Genomic DNA, 7,295 nt, shown 5'->3' on the forward strand with positions numbered 1-7,295 from the left:
GGCTAGTGAATTTCAGTGCCAGAATTACAACCCACATGTTCCACTGCTGCCTTGGGCTGTTTTCCCCTGGGACAGATTCCAGTGATTATGAAAGGTCGACTCAGCAGATGGAGGGAAGCAAGAGAGTAAAGAAAATGTAATCAGAGCATAGTCAGAGCTGGGGCATCTGCCTGGAAGTGACAATGGAGCAAAGTTCCCGCCTTAAGTAGAAGGAGACAGTGTGGCTTTGCCGTCAGGGGAGCCGTGGTTCTAGCGCTCTCACGGAGGAAGGTGGGGGCAGTCTGGTAGGAAGGGGTCTTGTGAATGTGGCTCGCAGCTGCCTTTGCAAAGTAAACGATGTTTTCTCTTAGATTAGGAGGAGTTCTTGACAGAGATCACAGAGAGCGAGCTAAAGCCCACTCCCCGCTTTCAACAAACCACCCTCTGGTCCCGTCCTGGATCAAAACAGCAGATAGATGATCCATGTGCATGTCACAGAGATGGAGTGTGGAGGAAATGTTCGCCCTAAGGTAATGCAGCCCTAAGGAATGAGGGGTTTGGTCAGACACCCTGAAGATGAAGGTCAGGCTTTTGAGAACAAGCATGGAGCCCACGTGTCTTGTCTACAGCCTCCTGCACTATGGAGGCATGACAGGAAGATACAAGTCTTCCTGTCTAGTAGGTCTGCCCCTTGCCCAGGGTTGGGGGAGGCTTAGGGATGGGGACAGAGCGAGGAGTTAGCCATGGAGGATCAGCTTGGAAATGGTGCATCAGCTCGGTCTGCCTGCTGAGTGGGGAGACCTTCGGTCCCGGAGGCACCCCGTTGGCCTCCTGCCTCTGGTCTCTGTGACATTTAGTGGCGTAAGCAAGCCACTAACCCAAGTTTAAAGGGTACTGCGACGTAATGTCCGGGATCTTTGGGGGCCACCTTTCAGTTATATGGGAAGGCACAGTCTGAGGTGACTGGGAGTCGTCTGTCTGCATCGGCAAAGGCGCCCTAAGTGAGCAGCAGCAAACCGCGAGAAGACTCCTAACAAAAGCGGCCCCAGGCTGCCACAACGGGTTGACGCTAGTACTGTGATGAGAGGGCCGAGGCAGGAGAGGTGGATGAGACAAGACTTCAAGAGAAGAGGTATTTAGTGTGAACGGTTGGTTTTTAACAAGCACTCAAAGACCATTTCATGGGGAAAGCACAGTCTTTTCAACAAATGGTGCTGGGAAAACCGGTCAGCCACATGTGAAAGAATAAAGTCGCACCCTGACTTTACACCCTATACAAACGTGAACTCAAAATAAATCCAAGACCAGGGCACCTGGGTGGCTTAGTCGGTTAAGCGCCCGACTCTTGATGTCGGCTCGGGTCACAATCTCATGGTTGTGAGTTCGAGCCCCGCGTTGGGCTCTGTGCTGAGCGCAGAGCCTGCTTAAGACTCTCTCTCCCCCCACCCTCTCCCCTTCTCCCCTACTCACTCTCACTCTCTATCAAGTTAATAAATAAATAAACTTTAAAAAAAAAGCACAGGAAACAAAAGAAAATCTAGAAAAAATCAGATTTCATCAAAATTAAGAGCAATTGTTAGGAATTATCAGGAATAATTAGGAATTATTAATAAGGGACCAATATCTAGTTTATATAAAGGATGATAATGCAACAAAAACACCTCAATTAAAAATAGGCAAAGATCTTCAAAGCTCTCATCAGACAAAAGAAGTCTTTCTGTAACTGCGTGGTGACAGATGTTCACGAGGCTGATCGTGGCAATCGTTTCTCAATATACACAAATATCAGATCATTGTGTTGTACACCTGAAACTAGTGAAATGTTGCATGTCGCTTATACCTCCATAAAAAAGAATAGGCAAAATGGTAAAGTTTACTTTATGTGTATTTTACCACAATAAACAACAACAGAGAAAAGACATTCAGTTTGTGGGAGCAGAATAATCTTACAGAACTGAGACCATGGAGGAACCAGAAGCCAGAAGCCAGCTGCCCGCCCCCCCCCCCACCGCCGCCCCGTCTCAGGGGAGGAAAGTGGTGTCATCAGGGGAAGAAAAGCACCTGAGAGCGTTTGGGGTCAGCGGATGTGTAGATGGGGCTGAGCATGCTTGGAAAAGGTACCAGATGCAGAAGGGTTTTTGCTTTGAAAAAAGAAAAAGCCAAACATCCCTGTGGTTCAGGGATTAGAGAGGGGGAAGAGCCAGCTAGGGATCAGTGTGGGGTGGGGGTGGGGGGCTAAGTGGGATGAGATCAGCGGTAGGAGTGGGGGTGTTGCTGGTGGGGGAGGAGAGGGGTGGTGGGTAGGGAGGGTAGCTGGCGTGGGAGATGTTGCCCACGGATTCTTTTTTAAGCCGATAGTTCCAAGCTTGGAACGGGCGTCGAGACTGGACCACGAAGTGCTGTCTCCTATGTGCTCCAAGGTGTGTGTTTGTACGAAGTCCTCGGGGCCCTCCCGTGGGACACGACCCCTGTCTCGCAAGGACAGATGCTGTCCCTCCCCTCTCTTCTTTGCTGTACTTCCTACAGCCCCTGTGAACTTCCCCCATCTGGCCGTGACCAGTCTCCAAAGGGCATGACCACGGTTCTAACTCGGCTTTTCATGTTCCCAGCTCTGGCTTTGGAAGTCGCCCAGAGGAAGGAGCAGGATTAAGGAGAAATGTGAACGCATCCTTCCTGTGTATTGTTTCCCCCAGAGCCAGGATGGCCAGCACTTGGACATATTTTGAGCCAGAGATTTAGAGTCTAAGTTAATTTGGGAGAAAGGAGCTTTTGTCCTTAAGGAATTTAAAGCTCAAGAAGAGGGTGTCACATTCTATAGCTGTGACAAATTGAAGAGAGAAAAAAAGCGGTCTTTCCAAGGATGGGGTTAATTTACACAGTATGCAGAAAACTGAGCCGGGTCTCAGGAAACTGAAAATCAGGAAAGCCAGCAGTGGCCCGGGCAAAAGCCAAATTAATCTCTAGAACCTGCGTTGGCTTGTCGAAAAGTAAACACAGGTGAGTTCCAACGGGAATGGAGGTAAAGGAAGGTGGGGGGAGTTCCTTCCCCTTCCACCGTGGGGACATAAAACCCCCACCAGCCTGTGAGCTGCCCGAGGTAGAAATCATCACGTCTGGTCCCTTGGTGACTTACAAGATGTCTGGCCCTCAGCAGGGTCTCACCCACCGCGGGCAGAATGAATGACTGAATGCCAGACCCAACAAAGGAAGGAGGAAGTGAAAGACGAGCGGAGAAGGCCCCATTCCAGCCCACATGTCACCGATAACGGTGATAAAATGAAGGACAAAGTGGACTGAGTTATGATAGCACTTCGACTTTGTCTAACTTTGTGCAAACGCTTCGTGTTCGGCCGGGATAATGGGAGTCCCTGGACGGGTAACAAACAAGTGAGTGAGCAGAGAAGTGGTGTCTTCCATTTGCAGCCATTTACAGTTTGCAAAGCTATCACGTGCACATTTTTTCCATAGAGTCTGTAAACCACCCCATGCACAGGCATGACAAATAGTACTTTCTCCTTTGATGAATAATCAAACTGCAATTTGAAGGCCTGAAATAACTGAAATCACAGAGCTAAAAGTGGCAGAGCACACATTTTTGACCTGTGGTTCTGGCTTTTAGGGGGCCCACGCTCTGGAACAAAAAAATCCCACCCATGTGTTCAGCCCCGTCAACGCCAAGCAGAGCCTTTTTTTTTTTTTTTTGACCCAGGTGTCCAGGAATAACATTGGGTCTGGTTTTGTGCAGGTTGTTCATTTTTTTTTTTACAAATTTTTACAATTTTTTTTTTTTTTTTTTTTACAAATTGTGCAATTAAATTATGAAATGTGTGACTCAAAAGAGTCACATCTCCTCCTGCCAACAAAACCATCCGTTTCTCACATCTCACGAACGAACGAACGTCAGAAATGCCCATTTTCGTTTCTGCCCTTCCGGCGATTTCCCCACCTCCCCGCTGTCTGCCCCCGTTTCTTTGCTCGTTTTCCCCAGGCTGGTCTTCCTTTCGGAACTTGAGAAGCGTTTTTGCCTTCCCGCTTGCTGCTGTGCTCGCTTCGAATGTGTGCTCTCCTCCTCCCTCTTTACTTTTCCCCAAGGCCCTGGAGTTGCTTTCTTTGGAGACAGCCTCTACCCACTCTTTCTTTCCAGCGCGGGGGCCAGCTGGCCCCCGAAATCAATCAGGGGCCCATCAGAGACCGGGCTGGCCGCTGTCACTCCTGCCGTGGAATTTAGGTAAGTTCCCCGGAGGCCCTTTAGAGCAAACGTGTCCAGAGTCGGCTCTGCCTCACGGAATCCTCCCATTTCCTGACGCCTCAAGGATGTCTTTATCTGCTAAGCCATCGAGTTTCTACTGGAGGAGCGTGGACTCTCTTTGTGTTCCTTCCCTCTCTCCTGTGTCTTTTTTTCTTTTTTAAAACGGGCTGCCTGGTCTCCCAGGAGGCTGTCAATAGGCTTCGCCCACTCTGCCCTCTCCGCAGCTCTCTCTTGTCCATTTTTAAAGTTTCCCTTTTCAGCACCGATTTCAGCCAGCCTCCCACGCCCTGAGCCTTCCTGGGGCGGCGTGCCCTGTACTGCCCGGTTTAGGTGCTGGAGGAGTTTAAGAGAACTTTCAGTCCGGGAATTCCAAACCTTTGTGTGTTTTCCTTGGGGTCCATCCCTGCACTTCTGGGGAAGCTGGGATGCTCCAAAGTCTCATGCAAAGTGTCAAGGGTCTGGCCACTAAAGGGGTAGCGGATGAGGGACCCCACAGATTCCCATTTTGTTCCCAGGAGGCTCCCCTGGCCCAGCCCCCTCGTTTCACAGATCCGCAAATGCAGTCCTGTGGAGCTAATGGGTGTGAGCTGGGAGCCCCACTTGGGGCCTCTCATTTGTGCTCTGCCGTATCTGCGTGGATCTTTCTGCCCCTCGAGGCTTCCCTCAACACTCCTCCTCCGTCCCGGGTTTTCCCTTTGGATTCTTGCTTTCCCGCATGGGCACACACATCACGTACCCCCTTATGCTTCCACAGGACTGGGGGCTCGCTGCATAACTGGTGGGGCCCACGGCAAAATCGAAAAAGTGGGTCCCAGCAGAGGGTGGGAACGCGATTGCGAGTTTGGTGCGGGGCACCTGCCTGGGTCCCTGCATGGGGGATGCGTGGGAGGTCCATGTTCAAGTGTGCATTGAATCAGCCGTGGAGCTGCAAACCCGGGAGGCCACCATACCTCACCCCGCATGACACACTGTGGGGCACACGCTGACCCTAACCCTCCCTGCACCTGAACCCAGGCCAGGGCAGATTAGCAGTGGAACATGGCCCACCATGGCGCCAGGCAAAGGGCGGCCGCCGTGGTGGAGGGGGTGGGGGAGGAGAGAGGAGGCCATCCGGGGCCTGGGAATCAGGATTCAGACTGCAGGCTGTGGCCACCCCAGCCCAGAGAGGCAATGGGGGGTGGACCCCACGTGAACAGAGGCTCCAGGCCTCCTGCACATGCTCCTTGGTCCCACTGGACTTGACTTACACGACCAAAGATGGAAGTGTTAGGAAGCTCCAGATGGCAACAACTGAACATCAAACCGAGTGTGGACCCTCCTGCATGGGTCACGTGCCCATGAAGTGTCCTGACAGCCTGGGACAGTTTTCAAAGCACGTTCACATCCTTGCCTTTGTTCTGACCTCTAGATAGCCCTTTGACTCAAACCGATTGGGTGTCTTAAGCCTTATTTTACAGGCAAAGACAAGACTCCACCAGGCATAGCTTACATACGTGAGTTCTGGAGTCAGACAGCTCAAATATGGGCTGGGCCTCAGAGGGGTGAAGGTTCTTCTTCAGGGTTGTTATGGGATCACAACAAATAATGTATGGAACACGTTCCCTGGTGCCAGATGCAGTCAGAATGCTCCATAAATGGAGATGTTAGTGTGCCCAGCGGATGTATCTGGCTTTTCCCAAAATTCTATTCATGAACACTGTCACCAGTTTTCAGTTTTTACATCTTATCTGTACCATTATTGGCTTAATATTTTTTAAATTTAAATCTATCTACTTCTTTTACACTTCCAATGTTATTTAATTTAATTTTATTTCAAGTGGTTTTTTAAATTTATTTTTGAGAGAGACAGCGCAAGTGGGGCAGGAGCGGAGAGAGAGGGGGACAGAGGATCTGAAGGGGGCTCTGTGCTGACAGCAGATGTGGGGCTTGAATTCACGAACCGTGAGATCACGACCTGAGCTGAAGTCGGACGCTCAACTGACTGAGCCACCCAGACGACCCTCCCATTTTGTTTTATAGGGTAACTTCATTTTACTGTCGAAAACGAAAGACCAGCATCACTCATCTTAAATAGAAAGGTAAAGTAAATTCGTGGAAAACAACAATGGTATGAAAATCTGGCCAGATACTTTTGCTTGCTGAACACTCTGAGCTTGTACCTATTCTTTGTCAAAGAGGGAAATTAGCAAGGATTAAAGACTCAGCCTCGCCCTGAGATTTCTCTTTGACTTCATCTGCAGGAAATCATTTTGTCACTATCCCATTCAATGTTACCCTGTGTCCAGCTGGTGCCTGTACCATGACCACGAACTCTTGTGCGTTTCTTCGTCTGCCGCGCTTTGGGAGAGCCTCGACACGAGGTTAGGACGCAGTGGAGCTAAGTTTCACAAAACGTGTAGCATGACTACAAAAAACTAGAAACCCACACAAAGCAGCTCCAAATGGTTTTCAAGGACACATGGACTGAAAGAATTCACATTGGCTCCTTAATAGTGATCACCTCTGAGGAAGGGAAGAGGAAAGCGTTGTTGGCAAAGGGACTTGCACCAGAATCCCAACATTTTAATTATCTTACCAAAAAATGCTTGAAATAGGGAAATACTTTTACAGTTGTTAATTCTGCATCATGAGGGTGTGATTATGTAGCGTTCTTCAGACTTTTACGTGTTTTTGAGTTTTCTTAAATGTAAAAGACAATAAAAGGGAAAAGGAAGAAAAGAAGCTCAATCAGGCAAAATGCTCCCAGATACGGATGCGGGGAAGGATCAAAATGCTTTGGTAAATCAGGGACTGTATCAGTTTGCTACAGCTGCTGTAATAAATACCATTGACTGCGTGGCTTAACCAATAGAAATTTATTGTCTCACAGTTGTGGAGGCTGGAAGTCCAAGATCAAGGTGCCAAAAGGTCTGGTTTCCTCTGAGGCCACGCTCCTTGGTTTGCAGGTCGCCGCTGCCTCCCTGTGTCCTCGCACGGTCTTCCCTCTGTGCGTGCCTGTGTCTTAATTTCCTCTTATAAGGACACCAGTCAGACTGGATTCGAGCCCACCCAAATGATCTCATTTTCC

At 49.5% G+C, this 7,295-nt stretch overlaps 1 long non-coding RNA gene across 2 annotated transcripts; it reads left to right on the forward strand.

Annotated features, from left to right (window-relative positions):
* The first annotated feature begins 3,983 nt into the window (after positions 1-3,983).
* LOC124515467 (uncharacterized) lies at positions 3,984-7,072 on the forward strand. Of its 2 annotated transcripts, XR_006962820.1 has the most exons (3): positions 3,984-4,207; positions 6,248-6,306; positions 6,469-7,072. It is a non-coding gene; the product is annotated as an uncharacterized LOC124515467 (long non-coding RNA). The 2 variants fall into 2 exon arrangements; XR_006962819.1 differs by having other exon boundaries at positions 6,248-7,072.
* Positions 7,073-7,295: the final 223 nt, after the last annotated feature.

Source organism: Lynx rufus, unplaced genomic scaffold (assembly GCF_022079265.1).
Source record: "Lynx rufus isolate CCGP_SWC_20201006 ecotype Redwood Valley unplaced genomic scaffold, mLynRuf1.p SCAF_2, whole genome shotgun sequence".
In the NCBI taxonomy this organism is placed as follows: domain Eukaryota; kingdom Metazoa; phylum Chordata; class Mammalia; order Carnivora; family Felidae; genus Lynx; species Lynx rufus.